Source organism: Nuphar pumila, chromosome 16 (genome assembly GCF_984573655.1).
Source record: "Nuphar pumila chromosome 16, dmNupPumi1.hap1.1, whole genome shotgun sequence".
NCBI lineage: Eukaryota > Viridiplantae > Streptophyta > Magnoliopsida > Nymphaeales > Nymphaeaceae > Nuphar > Nuphar pumila.
The window spans coordinates 2,113,765-2,130,562 of record NC_143264.1 but is presented as its reverse complement, the minus strand read 5'-3'; the positions used below and the strand labels follow the sequence as shown (position 1 = coordinate 2,130,562).

Sequence of the window (16,798 nt, the reverse complement as noted above, 5' to 3'; positions counted from 1 at the left end):
GTTCAAGTATTCCAGTTTCAGTTCAAATCCATTTCCAAGTGTCTAGCAGGCCATTTTGGCCCATTTCAGCTCTTTCAGTTGAAATTGAGCTGAGTCTTGTCAGTTGAGCTAGTGTTTGAGCTTCAGTGTTAGTGTATCTCAGTATTACTAATCTTTGTTCCAGCTCAAACCCAGCTCTGGTCTGTAATTCACTTCACTCCAGTGACTATTTATTACCATTTCTCTAAAAATGGCAGCATTTCTTGACAATTCAGTCCTGGAGTTCAGTTGAGTCAGTATCTTGTCAGCTTAGTTAAGTTCTGAAACTCTAAAACCCAATTCAATCCAGTTCAAACCAACTCAAACCTCAATTTTCAGTGTCGCTCTGGCCCGACAGAGACAAAAATCATTTCTTGAACCATTTGGCCCATTTTCACCAATTTTATCACTTTCTGAACTGGTACAACTGTCAATCGGGGTCCAATATCCAAATTTCTTCATTCAGGGTTAGCATTTCGCATGGCATTTCATATCATTTCTCATCTTTTTCCATCATTTCATAACATTTCATCACATTTTATTTCATTTTCGAGATCCAAAACTCCAGTTTTGAAAATTCCAATCCAGATTTGAGTTTTAAAGTTTTCAAAAATCAATTTCAAACCCTAGGTTTCCAAAATTGATATTTTTACCCCCGAGATTCTAAATTTGGAAATATTTTTCCAAGAAAACAATCTGGATTCTTTTCAAACTTAGTTTTTCAAATTATAAATTGGATTTGCTCTGCAACGGGGTATAGAACTTCAAATTCTGAGCTCATTTCAAAAACTGCCAAAATAGCTCATTTCGTCCAAAATTTTTTGGAGAGACCATTTTACCCCTATGGCTTTCAAAACGAATTTCAAAATCGAATATGGATCCACTTCCAAGGTGGTGCCATGCTTCGAGTTTTCAAAAAAGCGAAAAAAAAAATCTTTTCTTTTTCCATTTCTTTTTTATTTCTTTTATTTTTATTCCACCTAGGAAAGGTGGGACCCACAAGAGGGGTCAACCCCCCTCTCCCCCTCTTTCCTTTTCTTTTCCAATTTTTTTCTTTCCTTTCTCCTTTTTCCCTCCTCTTTTTCTTTCCTTTCTTCTTTTCTTCTTCTTTTCTTTCTTGCTTCCTTTTCTTCTTCTTCTTTCTTTCCTTTCTTTCTTTCTTCTCCTTCTTCCTTCCTCTTCCTTCTTTCTTCTCCCCCTTGGTCGACCAGCACACTTCCCTCCTCTTCCTTCTTTCTTTCCTTTTCCCTTTTCTTCTCTCTTTCCTTTCTTCTTTTCCCTTTCTTTCCTTCTTCTTTTCCCTCCACTTCTTCCTTCCTTCTTTGGTCCATCCCCCACCATAAGGTGGGAACCTTTTCAAATCCCAAGGTTCACGCCCCAGCCCCCCTTGGAACCTCCTCTCCAGCTCTCTCTCTCTCTCTCTCTCTCTCTCTCTCTCTCTCTCTCTCTCTCTCTCTCTCTCTCTCTCTCAACCTTGGTTCCCTTTTGGTTCCAGCCACCAACCTCCTTATTGCAGCCGGTTCACAAGGCAACAACCACCTTCACCAAGGAGCTTCAGCCTTGCTGCCATCTTCAAGTGCTCCTTTTCAGCCTCCCATCACCTCCAGCTGATTCACAAGGTGCAACCTACCTTCCACCTCCATTAAGTGCAGCCTACCACCTGGATCAACTCCAACTCCTATTGTAGCAACACATCTCCAGCCCTATCCTCCCTTGGAGCTACATAGCTGCAACCACCGGTGTAGCCTCATCTTCTTCAACATCCAGTTGCAGCCACACCATCACTACAACATTTTTGACCTTCGATTGGTGCAAACCGAGTGCCAAGGTATGGAATCTACTTCTTTTCTTTTATTTCATGTTTTTATCAATTTTTCATGCTAGGCAAATCTCAATATTGATCATTAAAGTGAATAAAGTGGATGTAAAACTCGTTTGGAATTTAGCTTAGGATGATATAATGTTTTATTCCTAAGTTTAAATAATGGAAAATGAGTATGATTATTACTTCGTGCATAAACTATATGAATGGGGTGATTCATCCCTTCGATGGATTTAATCCCCCATTTTAATAGTTAAAATTAATCAAAATCGTACCTCTCTATTTTCTTTTATTTTTTGTTTTGTTTATCATATCATCAATTTCATGTGATTTCCATATTAGATCTTGCACTTAGGTTTATTTCAACATCTCATGATCATATGATTCATATAATGCAGTTTTATTAATGCTTGTTTATTAGTTCATAGATTCTGATTTTAAGCGCCACTCCAGTTGATATTCCATGTACTTATTTTTGTTCAAAAATTCTAAAAAAATCATTTATGAATACTTCTGTTTGTTTGTGATATCCTGTCAAAAATCTAGATCCATTTGGGTTTTGGAACCTCATTGAACAAACCAAACTCCAGATCGGGTTTTTAACCCTCTGGAAACTCCAGATCCCCTTTTAGCAGGGCTTTCAACCCAAGATCTCCCCCATGGGAGATACAAATTCTTCTTCAAAAAAAATAATGTAGATCTCTAGTAGAACCTAGTATTTTCCAGTATTTTTCTGGATTTTTCTAAGGAGTTTTGATCTCTGTCAAAAATTAGATTTTCCAGACCCTTGTGAAAATATGGTTTTCTGTTTGTCAGGGTCTAGACCGACCCTAATCCGCTGCGGCGCTTCAATATGTAGGTCTAATGCCAAAATCATCAACAACGAAGTTGTTCCTAATGAACTCCTCTATCATTTCCCAGAATTTCAGGATTTTAGAGATTCAGATTCCTTTTTTTTTAGATTTTACAAGTTCACTATTGAATTCTCTGTTTATTCAAATTATCAGAATTAGATGTCTGATAATCCTCTGTGTCCACCCAATCCATATGTCCAATGCTGAAATTGTCAAAGAATTTGTTTCTCTATGTGTCAGAGATCTTCTCCTAAAAGTTCAAAGGTTTTGGCCGCTGTTTTCTATTTTCCCCTGAATTTTTAGTGAAACCCTGTCAGTCTGCCCTAAATTCCAGAGTCATCGAATTCCGATCCGACTTGTCGGAGCTGTAAAGCTCTGACTATAGGTCAAATCCAAAATCTGTAAAAAGAAAAATCTTTGCCTAACTGTCCTCTGTCACCCCATAAAATTTGGGGCATTTCTATGGTAGGTTAGTACCCGAAATCCTACTATCATTAAGTTAGGTTTAGGGTTTTAGGCAAAAATCTTGATTTTTAGGGTTTTTAATTAATTTTCATATTAAAAAAATATCAAAAAAATAGATTTTTGAATTCTATTCTATTCCTAGGGTTAGTCTAGGTGTCTATGCCAAATTTGAGTTAATTCCAAGCTCATTTGCCTTTTGTGTTAATTAACTCTTAAAATCAAAGGCGAAATTCAAGCGAAATTCAATGTCTTTAGGATATTTTTGCATTTTTAGGGTTTTAATATGCATGTCATCATCCCATATCATATTAAAGTTAATTTCCATGTCATTTGCATGCATTTGAATTTCAAAGTTTGTATTTTTACAAAATTTATTTCAAAAAACCCTGATTTCAAGGCCATAGTCGTGTTATCAAGGGCATTTTGGTCATTTGACCTCAATTTCGAAATTCCAAACTTTAATTTTTATATTTTTAATCATATCATATCATATTGTGTTTGATTTATTTTCATTTGAATTTCAAAATCCTATTTTTACAAAAATTATTTCAGAAAACCCTGATTTCAAGGCCAGTCTTGCCATCAAGGGCGTTTTGGTCATTTTCACCCCAATTTCGAATTTCCAAGTTTTATGCTTTGAATTTTCATTATATGTCTCTCATGTTTATATCAGGGAGGTATGAATTGGGTTTGCATCTGGATAATATCTGATAATTTCTTAATATTTCTGGATAAATCCAGATAAACCTACATTTCTATGCTAAAATGTTTTCTAGTTTTGCAAAAATATCCAGGAAGAAGACTTTTATTTTTTTATCTCAATTCAATGTAATATCAAGTTGTAATAATTTCAATTCAATGCATAAAATAGGACTACATCGCATATAGTTTAATTCTGCAAATTCCAATATCTGATGAATGCATTATTCATGCACATTTTTCCAAACTCACTATGGTTTACACGAATGGCATGTGCACAAGCTCTTAGGGAGTTTGCAAACTTGATGAAATTTGTATTTTTGGCCATAGTCAGAATATGAATGAAACCCAGATTTGTGATCTTCTTATTAGCCACATTCAGCCTACACTCTTGGCTAACTTCAAAAATGCACTGCATTTCTCAAAACTCAAAAGGATTTTCCCAATTCCTCAAAGAAATATCTTTCAAATTCATATTCATTCATTCAATTTGTATCATTTTCAAACTCATTTTCTCAATTCCATTTCAGAGAAATCGATTTTCTCAAAATTTTCCAAGTCTTTCTTGGGAATTGATTTTCTCAGAACTCTGAGTTTTTAAAGGATATTTCAAAGCATTTCCAAGTTCAAATCATGATTTTCCAATGTTTTAACATTCTCAATATTATTTTCAAAGTTCAAAAATCATTTTTCTCAAAGATCCCATTTTCCTGAGAATCCATTTTCTATTCAAAAGTCATCTTCCAATGAACTTCCTAATTCTCTCAGAATTCTCAAATCCACTTTCTCATAAAAGTAGTCCAAATCTCAAAATTGATTTTCTCAAAGTTCAAGTTTTTCTGAGAATTCATTTTTCATTCAAGAGTCATTTTTCAATGCAATTCTTGATTTTCAATGAAATCCAATGATTTTCCCAAGTATTTCTCAAGCATTTTCCAAGCACATTTCAATTTTCTAAGCAGACATCATATTTCTCAAACTTGTATTCTTTTCAAAATTTCATACCACATGCCTGATTCGTTGTGCATTTTAGGAAAATAGAATATGATTTAGATATTTAAACTTAGTCAAAGCACACTCTTGATCCTTGGTTCAATTACCCATGGTAAAGGCGCCAGAAACGATTGAATCTCGTACCGACAGGCGGATCCCATTCCACGAAATTTTTCCATAAATTTTCAAAATGTAGGCGAGTTTAATTTTTAAAACCAATTTTCAAAACTCTGGTCAAGTTTGACTCGCAGAATCGTTTCTCTCTCTCGCAGAGGCAGGGAAAATTTTTGCGATGATAACATAAAGTGCCTAGATATAAACCTCCATCATATGAAAAAGTGTGAACAACGTTGCTTGATAGTGAAAAAGAGTGTGTTCACAGAGAGTTAAATGAATTTCAAGAAAAGTTAGAGGAGTTTGGAGTTTCCATTGTCTTCGATGGTTGGACAAATATCAAGAACAAACACTTGATAAATATATTTGCATCAAATTGTTTTGGCTCGATGTTCTTATATGCAAGCAATTTTTCTAATGTGCAACAATCAACTGCAAACATTGCTGAGTTTTTGAAGACGAGATTTAAACTTGTGGGGCCTTCTAATGTAGCGCAAGTGATTACAGACAATGCAACAGATTGCAAGTTAGTAGGTGAAGAATTAAAATAAACATATAAGTATATTTTTTGGTCACCTTGTGTTGTGCACACACTTAATTTGATCTTTAAGGATTTGACACATGAGTTTCATTGGTTGGGGGAAACATATTTGTAGAGTAAAGAAATTATGAAGTATATCACAAATCATTCAAAAACACTAGCAATCTTTAGAAGCAATAAAAAATTAGAGCTAATAAAGATTGCAAAAACAAGGTTTGCTTCACATTATACTACTTTAAAGCGCTTGCTTGCTTTGAGGGAGAGCTTGAGGCTCACAGTAATTTCAGATAGATGGAGCGAGTGGAAGCAATTATGCATGGATAAAACTATGAAAAAATGGCTATTACAACATAAACAATTATTCTTGATAAAGAATATTGGGGTTCTGTACGTTTAGCATTATTGATTACAAAACCCATATAAGATGATTAAATTTTGTGATCAGGAAGGCCATATAATTGGTGAAGTGTATAAAGGCATGAACAACATGTTGGGGAAAATCAAAGACAATTTAAAAGGACAACCAGATTTATATAAAAAGATTCATCAGATTGTCTCAAATAGATAGGATAGAATGAATGTGTCTCTCCATAGTCTAGCCCACATGCTTACTTCAAAATATTACGAGTCAGAGTATCTCAAGATCCCAGCAGTAGGAGGGGTCAAATGAGTTTCTCCTGGTAAAAATTATATTCTATCTATTTAATAAAGCTTAAAGTTTAATGATTTAATTATTTTATTATTTCATTTGCATTTTCTTATTATAGTTATTAAACATTTTTTTTGTAGAAAAGAATAATGATATCTTAGACGGTGCAATGCTCGCGCTTGAAGTCATATCTGCTGGAAATGAAGAGTTATCTACACTTTATAGGTCACAACTTGTGGCTTTTGCATCAAGAAGTGAAAGATTTAGCCGAAATGCAGCAAGAATAGATGCATTGAATCCTACAATGTCGGTGCTTAATTGGTGGCATTTTTATGGTGGTGATACACCTGAGTTGAGAGCATTAGTCATTAAAGTTTTATCTCAACCTATTAGCATATCTTCTGCAAAAAGAGTGTGGAGCACCTATAGTTGTATTCACAATGTTAAAAGAAATAGGCTCAATGAAGATCGTGTTGATACATTGGTGTATATTCATTCCAATCTTCGATTGATTGACAAGTATAATTAAACTGTGTTGTACTTTTGTTTTGGTATTTTTTTTTCTTTTTCTATCATGGATTGTTTATCAACATTCATATTTTATATTATTGTTATAAAAGGTGCAACAATCGCTACAAAGAAGGACCTAGTCGAAAATGAGATATCAATCCAGAACTTCCTATTATAAAAGAAAATACATTGAGATTAGAGGGCATGCGATGGAGAGATTTAGATGATAGTGCACAACAATCAAGCATTATTTCTAAATCTAAACCCAAAGATGCACAGCAAGAACTCCATTACCTCCAATAATCATACGTACAAATGAAGTTGAAGATAATACAAATCAATCCAATAGAGCTAGTAGAACTGCAGATATACAAGATCGATCATCAGTTCCTTAAGGTCGGATTGATCGTTTCTTTAGCAGGAGACCTAGGCAAGGTATGTTGATCTTATGTTTTTTATTTTTACTTTTTTTTATATATGTGTTTTTTATATTTTAAATTAAGGTTTTTGAACATGTTTATTTTTTAACATATTCATTATAGGAAATGAAGGAAGGAGCAGAAGGCATGGACGTGGAGGATAAGAAGCACGTGATGTTGCAGAAAGTTCTTGATCTATTGCTGACTTGAAGGGGAAGAGAAATATGACAGATTAATGAACTCTTAAATTTTTAATTATTCTTTTGATGATGTAGTTGGAGTAGTCCAACTTAGAAACTTTTATGTTGTTTTTTTTATGTCATGATGTTGTAATATTTTATTGCTTTGATATGTACTTTTATTATGAACCTTGCATGATGAAGTGATGTAGTGGATTATGTTAATTTTAAGTTTATAGTTTTGAACTTTATAGCTTATAATTTACAGTTTAGAACTTTATAGTTTAAAAATTTAACAATATCTCTATGTAATCTTTAAGTTTATTGATTTCTCATTTTTTATGTTGTAGAGATCACAAGATTTACAACAATCAAGTCATTTAATTCTTTCATTGAAAAAGATACGCTTTTTAATCAAATTTATTAGTTTTCTTAATGTATTATTTAGTGTTTGAATGTGTTTGTTAAATGGTTGCAACATGAATGTGAATTATGATCTTCTCTTGATGTATTATTTTTTAAATGCTTAAAAGTTGCAAATGATGCATTTGTTAGATAATTGCAATTTATATTATTTATTGTCTTAGATACATGTTTTATTTTGTCAATGATGACATAAATTTTATTTTTTGATAAAATAAAAATATATAATTACATTTTCGCTTCCCTTTCGATTCTTATTCGCTTCTCATTTGAATCCTATGTCGCTTCTTAGGTCGCTTCCGGTTCACTTCCTAGGTCGCTTCCAAGACGCTTACTAGGTCGCTTCCGAGACGCTTTCCGGTTCACTCCTAAGTCATCCCGCGCTTCCCGCTTCTTAAAATTTTAAAAGTGCCTCGCTTCCCGCTTCCCGCTTCCCGCTTCCCGCTTCCTCGACTGGCAACTCTGGTTGAGTGTCCACTCTTTTGACTATGTGTGTGTGTGTTTTTCTTTGGTTTCAAGTATATGGAGCTTGAAAGCAAGCTTTTCATGCCTGCCTAGTCGGCACTGAATTGCCTATTTCTTCTTCCATAACCAAATTTTCTCATCAGTCATCTGCCTTTTCAGATAGCTAAGGAATTCATACATCATCTCGCTTCAGTACCACAGTTGAGTTTCATGGCTTTGTGTTAGTAGCCCAGCCAGTGCTGTCGTTTTTTTTGTTGTTCTGTACATACTATGGTGCCTTTGGTCTTACTACGGTCCCTGATGGCACAACAAAAAACTTGATCAGTTTGGCTTGAGTCTGGCTCAGTTCAGAACAGCCAAGTCTCATTCCAGATTCAGTTTGGGCTGATGCTGGTGCTGATGCATAATGGTTGTTATTCTCACAACAATCATGTATAACTGAGACCCATCATACTTTTGGCCACTCATCAGGTGTATCAAGCCCTCCAAAGGGGCCTCTTTTAATTCGATGGGAGAAGCCTAAACGCCGGCCATATCAGCTGTTCCAAAAAAAAAGTTTCATAAAATCTAATTAATAAGGCTATTCACCATATTTATGCACTATATATACTTGGAACCATATATGGCTTGTCTTAATTATGGTTCTGCAAGTGAGAATTTGGTAGAGCTTCGAAGGATGGGTTGTGAGCTTCTTCACGGAATTGATGCGACGTCGATGAGCAAGGATTCTCGTCTCAACACCATGAGATTTGATAGAATCATCTTCAACTTTCCTCATGCTGGCTTTGTATGCAGAGAAACTTCATCCTTCCAATTTGAGTCAGTTCCAAAGAGTGGAAGCTAACATCTTGAGTCAGTGAAAGTGCAGCTTCTCATCGACTAACCCAGTTCCTGCAGGCCTGTGTCTATGTATATCTAGCTCAAGGCGTGGTAAGGTGGTCGGGGCCGAGTACTTTAAAAAGAACTCGGGCCACACGAAGCACAGAAAAAAGCTATAATGCTGGTAGCGAAAATACAAAGTGTGTAAAACACAAAACACAGAAAATCGCTACCTACGCAGCAATTTTCTGTGTAGTGTATACTCGGGCCCGATCAATGGATCTGCTAAGGTCTAGCTATGACCCATTTAAAACTACACCAATGCCAAGTGTCTCGTTACCAAAATTTTCCCACTGAAGTAAAATCTTGTAATAAAAAAAATGGTTTTCACAGGAACATTAGCATCTCCATATGTGTATTAAAAATGTGGAAAACATATATGAATGTAGATAAACCATATAATAAAATATAAAAGTGTTAACATTGTCATAACATCATGGTATCTTGAATATGGTGATGTTCTGAAAATATCCTTTTCATGGGTACCATATATATCAGGATTGAAAAAATCTTGGATAAAATCTCAATATTTTCATTGCCAATATTTGGGACTATGATGTAGATCTAGACCCTGTTCAGCTCTCCATATTAAGATAAGATCATGACCCTGTTTAACTGCACAAAACTCTTTCTCCTATTTTATTTTATGAGACCGCTGTTTCTGAGATGGCCAAATTGTTGGTGAGATTAATCACTGATGTTATATAGGTTGCACAGGGATCTATTGAAGGGATTCTTCAAGAACGCGGTGGAATTGCTCTCTGGTGATGGGGAAATCCATGTTACCCACAAGGAGGGCCATCCATATAACAAGTGGAATTTGGAGGAAGCAGCAGAGGACTGCGGATTGGCCCTCACAGAAACTTATCCCTTCTGTATGTTTATGTACCTTGGCTACATCAACAAGAGGGGAAGCGGGGTTCGTTGTAATAAATCATTTCCCGTTGGATTATCGAGTACCTTCAAGTTCAAGTTAAGGGACCAACCAACTCCAGTGGTGTCCTTCACACGGGTTGATGAACGTAGCAAAGGTGTCCTGTGATGCATTTTGTAGTTTTGTGACGGAGTGTGCTGACAAGAGTTGAAAGGAAATTAGTGTGATTTTGTTAGTTAAGGAAACTAACTAAATGCATGTAACAATTGTTACAACCTGACTAGACCAAAAGTGGTCCTTGGTCAAACCGGTGTAAAACAAAATATGTCTGTGAGTCCTCTATTAATGGCGTGTTTGATGCACCGAAGAACAAAAAATCATGCTTTTGGTTGCTTTTTTTTTTTTGAAAGGCAAGCTGGGGTTGGGCAGACCCCTACCAGTTATACAAGAATACCATTGGGATTCGATCTTGTAATGTCCCAACACATTGTGACGTGCACTAGCTGCTCCTACCAGACAATTGGAGCCCCCGTTGGTCTTAGAGCTTGTTTTAAGGAGAAATCAAATGTGAATGCAAACATTTGGTGTGCTCCACTTGATCACTCACAATCTTTTGGATACAACCTGTCAGTTGTGGGAGCTCAACCGTAGATATAAGGTGATTAGGTGCAGCAGCACAGGAAAAGTGTGCAATCACGTTATACCTGACAGATTATAAAAGAGAGGATGGGTGAGCCAAGATTCATCCCCAATTTGGTTTTGGGGATCAAGGGTATTTTAATAATTTGGAATCGCCAGTATAAGGTTGACATAAATGATTGGACATGTGTTGCCTAACATAAGGTTTATGACCCTCACGATCATAAGGCTTACCGGTTAGGACTGGATTCTCTCTCCAATAATTTTGGTCCCAGAATGATTTGGTTGTACCAAGTGTAAATGAGCTGAGAATGAGCCAAGGTTGAGTTGCTCAAGTTAGGCATGTAGTCATGGTGAAGCCCTCTTTGGTTTGAAGTTCTGACAGGCTCGAGATGAATGAGTTGAGCTCAAGATGGCACAACCCTTTGAATTTTTCACCTAGTACTTTACTTTTTTTCTGACTTCCTTATCATACAAAATATCAAATCACAATTAGTCTCATTTATACTTCTACATGTTGATGTTGCTCCTCTTCCTCTCTTTCTTGTTTCTCCTCCACTGCCTTTTTTGTTACTCCTTCGCTGCCACCTCTCTCCTCTGCTTTTCTACTTCTTTCTTCCTTCGCTTCTTTGCCACCCTCTTCTACTTTTCTACTCTTCCTTTCTCTTTCCCTCTCCTCCTTTTTCATTTGCCTTTTCTTTCATTGCTTTTCATTCTCCTCCTTCCTTTGCTTTTCCTTCTCTTTGTCATCCTTCTCCTTCTTCATCTTTAGTTCTTTCTTATCCTTCTTTGTTTGCTTTTCATCTTCACATAATAACATTCCAACACTATGTCCTTATCTTTTTCATTTTCAATCTTTATTATATTTTGGTATGTTTCATAACGCTCATATATATCGGATTGGCGGATCACTTCTCCAGTAGTCATCCTCTCGACGGAGACTTTCTTATCTTACGAATTTTAGTCATTGCTAACCTGCACAACACATAAATTTAACCACATCATTATATGTTACAACCGTCTCTCTAAGTATATATTATTAGAAATTATCACATTTGTTACACAATCAACAACATTACAAATTGTCACAATATTTGGCTCCATAAGTAAACATCATTGTAAGATTTAGCAAATTTAAGTACAAATCAAGAAAAATGTATACACAAACATCAAATAACTTTAAGAGAATTGTGCAAAACATCGTTGTAAGTTAATCTATCATTAGACTAATTAGTTTTAATAAGAGATTCATTCAAGTGATTAAACTTATCAAATAACTTTAAAAGAATGGTACTTTTGAAAAATCGGTGAGTTCTTTATTGGGCTAAAATGGTAAAATTCGTTCAACACACCCTTTGAGAGAGAGAGAGTCGTGTAAGATAAAATTTTCAGAAAATACCCTTCAGCCCAAATAAATTAACTAATATATTTAATTTCACCCCATTGGAAAAAGGTGCTTTTCCTGTTAAAAGGCTCAATAAATCACTCACTGAATTTTTAAAAATGATATTCTCTTAAGGTTATTTGGTAATTTTAATCAGTTTAATGAGTCTTTTATTAAACCTAACTAGTTTAATGGTAGATTATATATATAATCACTAGAATATGAGAGTTGAAATATAAAAACCAAAATGTAAAAAATATAAATACAGGTATTTTCAATGTTGCATGGTAAATTTTCTATGAATCAACAGATGGATAGAAGAAAAATGTGATTTTTTAATGGTTGAACATTTATGAAGATTATGAACAGTTGATTTTAAAGTTTTAAAAAATCTGCTTTATGATTCAAGAGTTGGTCCTTAATTATAGAACAAAGGATATAGATCACATCTCTACTGTTAGATTCAAGAAAAAAAAACAAAAAACTCTATGAAAATCATAGTTCACATGGTAGTTCTTATATTTCTGATTCTCATATTCCAGGTTTTTTCAGCAAGCCTTTCAGCCACTTTCCCTGAATAGGCTCCAAGGGCATTCATCCGAGCAATTCCCTTTCTTGTAAGGGCCTCTTCTATAAGGGGGTTTTCAAGCTTTGTGTAGCCATCAAGGGATCAACCTTTATCAGGCTTCCATGGATGGCTCCACACCCTCATAAATTGTTTCATACTGGATCCTTAGGCTTTGAAGGTATGGAGAAATGATTTCTCAATTAAATCACACATGCAACAACGGGGGCTCCTCTTGCCTGGCAGGAGCAGTTAGTGCATGTCACCTTGTGTTAGGATGTTGCAAGTTCAAATCCCAATTGTATATGGTTGTATAACTGGTAGGGGTCTGCCTAACCCCGGTTTTCTTATATAAGAAAGGTTGAAATCACTTTCAAAAATCAATTCAAGGTGTGTGTTTTTTGCAAATCTAAGTCCAAAAATGTTATCTACATGGTAAAAACACACATTTAGAATAACTTATTAAAAGTGATTTGGATGATTTGAACCTACTTTGGCTTGAAGGTTTTACACATCAACATGCATCTTCTTGGGTTGGATGATTTTATGCCTCTAATGCATTTTATCAAAATTTTATGGTGTTAAGAATAAGTAATGCAAATATTCTTATGGGGTTTTTATTTGTTGCCATTGTGAATTTCATGATACTAGCTACAAGTACATGGAGCTTGAAAGCAAGCTTTTCATGCCTGCTTAGCCGTACTCTCTTTCAGTTGGCATTAAATTGCCTATTTCTTCTTCCAGGACCAAATTTTTCGTCAATCTTCTAGCTTTTCAAATAGCTTAGGAATTCATACATCATCTCGCTTTAGTACCACAAGCAGCCCACGTTCTGTCCTGTTTTTGAGTTCCATGGTTGATCAGTTTGGATTGATTGTCTAGCTCAGTTCAAAACAACCCCGTCTCATTCCAGTTTCAATTTGGGATGATGTGGATGCTTGATGGTTGTCATTCTCAGTTATACTACATACGTGTCATGTCACTCGCATTCATGCATATGATTTTCTTGCATAAGTGCACAAATATGCATAGTACATGCATTCTCATGCATGTCTCAATTGTATATGTGTACATAATAACACATAAATAATATTTGTATGTGTAACATGATTACATACATATATGTCGCATATCAACACTCAGTTATATACACCACCTTAATCACATATACTCCAAGATACCTAAATATACTTATTGTATCTATATTGTAATTGCATACATACTCATCGCACCACATATGCTTATGTGAATGCCTTACTTGCATGTGTACAAATAATACACATGTATATATATTGTCCAAACACATACACCCATACACAAACAAACATATACTTTTATGCATCTAACCTGCAAAATATGAAGTTTATATTTTGATCTTGCAAAACAAAATACATCTAACATTCTGGATTATCTCGGTTCAATAATTTTCATAACTCGTTCGCAAATTTCCCAACTCTAATTTTTTTAATAAAACAATTATATATTATAAACCCCAAGAAGTTTCTTTCGGAGTTTACATATCTTGTCACAAGTGGAGACAGAGCTTGCCCTATTTTTGCATGATTATCCTAAAGACATAGTATGAAACTGTACCTCTCTAGTCATGCCCTATGTTTGAGGATTTTCCAAACTCCTTGAACTCGACATGCACTTCAGCATAGTATCGACCAATTATGGGTGTGACAATGATAGCAACAGTTGTGTTAGGGCAAGTACGTAACTATATGTATGAATAGCACGATAACAATATGGGTGGAGCCATGGTGCACAACAACTTTCTTTCTACTCATCAAGTGTATGAAGCCCACCAAAGGGCCCTCCATACCAAGAACCACTGAGGGCTTGTTCACTTTATTCAGTAGTTTTGAATTTCAGAGTAATGGATTCCAAATGATTTTGTCTTGCAGAAGCATTCCAGTTATTTGAATGATGTGCTCATGATAAACACTTTTTTTTTAAATTTATAATCTGAAGGAACCGCACTCAGCATAAAGACCTGGTTGGGCTGGCTCATCCTACCATACCTACAGTTGTAAAACTTTGAGGCCAAGACACCTACCCCAAAAGCCTATGCTACGCATTGACTTGCACAGAGAGTATTAACACCCATGAGAATCCAACCCTGACTGTCTCTCTACAATGCCCAACCCCCCTTGGGGCTCATGATATGTCAGATTGAATTTCACTTACAACAAACATAGTTGCTGCAAGATGGTTATTTCCTACAGAATTTTTTGTACTCATATAGTTTTCCCAGAATTGGAACATTTTGCAGATGCACACCAAAGCAAACAGAAAGGGTTGCGAGCATGCTCTGTTTTTCACTTCTTGTGCTACTTTGCAAATCATAGCTTTCTTTGTTTTATGGTTGTTTCTCTTAATCTTTGATGAGGGGCTATTTATTGTTTACTGTACTTTATATTTTAATAAATATTTTATTATTCAGTTAAAAAATAATCTTTTGGTTTCTAAAGTTCATGATTGATTCCTTTGATTATGATAAATACTTTTGTTTGCTTTGTTGTTTTTATAGGCATGAGGATCAAGAAATCGATCGTTCAAAAATGTGACTTGGGATTTCTATTTTCCTGCATTCCATGTTAAAATGACTGATCCTATAACAAATGAGATTTTTAGTGGTCAATTTTTCTTTTTCTTTTTAAAAGGTACTCACCATTCTATTCTTTCCTTTTCATCCCGTGCATCTGCATGTGTTTTGTACTAGTGTGTGTGTGTATATATATATAATTGATTATACCTACAATTCAGGATGTGACTTGTTTTGACACAATCTAACTTCATAGATGTATTTAGCATGCTTGATTTAGTAGGAACCAAATCACATTTTCTAACTAAAAAACATGTTTTTATGAGTCACCTATATACAGGTTGAATTCTGATGATCCAAAAGCTGGTTTTGTGAAATAGAGTACATGAATGGACGTACAAAAATTGAGCAAGTCACCTTTAACATTGAATATTGAAAAGAATATATACATTTTACAAAGCAGGCAAATCCCATGCATCGTGGGATTTGGAAGAAGAAAGAATATACAGAAAAAAAAATTACAAATAAAGGAAACTCCAATATTAGCAATGGTAATAACAGATAGATCTGTTAAAATCAAGTGAATCACTATTGAGATATCGTAACCGACTTTTTTTCTTTACACTCCCCCTCAAACTGGAGCATACAGATCTAAAATACCCAGTTTGGAGACAAGTAACTAAAACTGATATTTTCCCAAAGCTTTAGTAAACAAATCAACCAACTGAAAATTTGTATTCGCATATTTTGTTTGAATTACTCCCTTCATTATATGTTCTCAAACAAGATGACAATCTATATGCTTTCTTCGTTCATCGTATAGCTGATTAAAAGCTAAATGTAACGTTGCCTGATTATCACAGAAAAGAGTCATAGGTGAAGAGAATGAGATCTTAAGATCATCAAGGATATACCACAGCCGAATTAATTTACAGATTGCATTTGCCATCACCCTATACTCGGCTTCATCTGAAGAATGATACACGGTATTTTGCTTTTTCGTTTTCCATGAAATTAGATTTTCTCCAAGAAGAACACAATACCTGGTTACTGACCATCGAGTATCAGGACATGATGCCCAGTCTGAATCACAATAGACCGAAAAATGGCATAGGGAAGAAGTTTTGAAAAACAGACCTTTTCTGGGGATTCTTTTAAGATATCTAACTATTTTTAAAGTTGCTTACATGTGAGGATTTTTTGGTGAGTGCATAAATCGACTTAAAACATGTACTGAAAACATAATGTCACGTCATGAGATGGTTAGGTAGATTAACCTCCCCACAAGACGATGATATTGCGATGGATCTTTTTGAATTTCTCCATTCGACGAGCTCATTTGATGATTTTGTTCCATTGGAAATTCAACTGGTTTTGCATCACTTAGTCCTACTTCATCAAGAATTTCAAGAGTGTATTTCCTTTGTGAAATGCATATACAAGATTTGGATCTAGAGACTTCAATGCCCAAGAAATATTTATGAGGACCTCAGTACTTCATGTGAAATTGTTTGTGCAGATATGCTTTTACCCGATTAATTTCATCCACATTGTTACCAGCCAACACTAGATCATCAACATAAACCAAGAGTGCAACAAATCTGTCCTGTTTCTGGTATGTAAACAGAGAGTAGTCAGCCTTGGATTGAAGAAATCCAAACTGAAGTAAGGCAGCAAAAAAACTTTTTGAACCAATTTTGTGGGGCTTGTATGAGGCTATAGAGAGATTTATTCAATTTGCAGACTAAATTTTCCCTC

The 16,798-nt window shown here is 35.1% G+C and overlaps 1 pseudogene; it reads left to right on the top strand.

Annotated features, from left to right (window-relative positions):
- The first annotated feature begins 8,827 nt into the window (after positions 1–8,827).
- LOC149812648 (uncharacterized protein At4g26485 pseudogene) lies at positions 8,828–10,072 on the top strand (annotated as a pseudogene).
- Positions 10,073–16,798: the final 6,726 nt, after the last annotated feature.